The following is a 772-nucleotide window of genomic DNA, read 5'->3' as shown; positions in this document are numbered from 1 at the left end:
CCACAAGTATGATACAGAAAACTGCTTTGCCCTGTGTGACCACCAGATCAACAGCTACAGCCATAAGTTGGCCGATGATTGGGTGCACTTCTGCAAGTCTTTGAACTGTGACGATGACTTCATCAGCAAGATCGACCAAGAGTGTGGCGGAGACAACTACCTGTGCATCAGCACTGCCCTGAAGCACTGGCGTAACACAGTGGACTGTAGCTATTCTGACATGATTGATCTCTTCTGTCATGCTTGTGATACTTGTGGATTCGACGACGTTGCAGTGGACTGTAGGACAAGCTTCCGCCAGGAATCCTGTGGTAAGTGTCTCATTTTATCTTGCTAGATTTTTCTTCTAACATGCTACAGGTAACCATTTATGACTGAAATGATTTGTCCGTATCCGTTCGTTTTATCGCTGAAAATCCAATCCATTCTTGGACAATAATGTTTTTCATTTACAACCAAGACTTCAAGTCATAGTCGGCGAACGTATTTTCATAATAATATACATTGATTGTTACAGCGGTCTGAAGGTGACAGAAGCTTAAGGTCACCGAAACGTCGGAGGTGACTTTGCGTATAGGCTGTGTATAAAGAACATTGTTTCTCAATAATTTTCCAATCGAATGAAGTTATTCACGATGGTTAATCCAAATTTAGTATGGGCAACACAATGATGAATCCCAATTTATTTTGCTCCTTTCAGGATTGGCTTTGTGTGACGATACACTGCGCCTCATCTGCAGCAAGATCGAAGACTGGAAACTGGTGTGCAATA

Source organism: Branchiostoma floridae, unplaced genomic scaffold (assembly GCF_000003815.2).
Source record: "Branchiostoma floridae strain S238N-H82 unplaced genomic scaffold, Bfl_VNyyK Sc7u5tJ_451, whole genome shotgun sequence".
Classification (NCBI taxonomy): Eukaryota; Metazoa; Chordata; class Leptocardii; order Amphioxiformes; family Branchiostomatidae; genus Branchiostoma; species Branchiostoma floridae.
The sequence above is the reverse complement of the archived record's forward strand: the minus strand, read 5'-3'. Positions refer to the sequence as shown.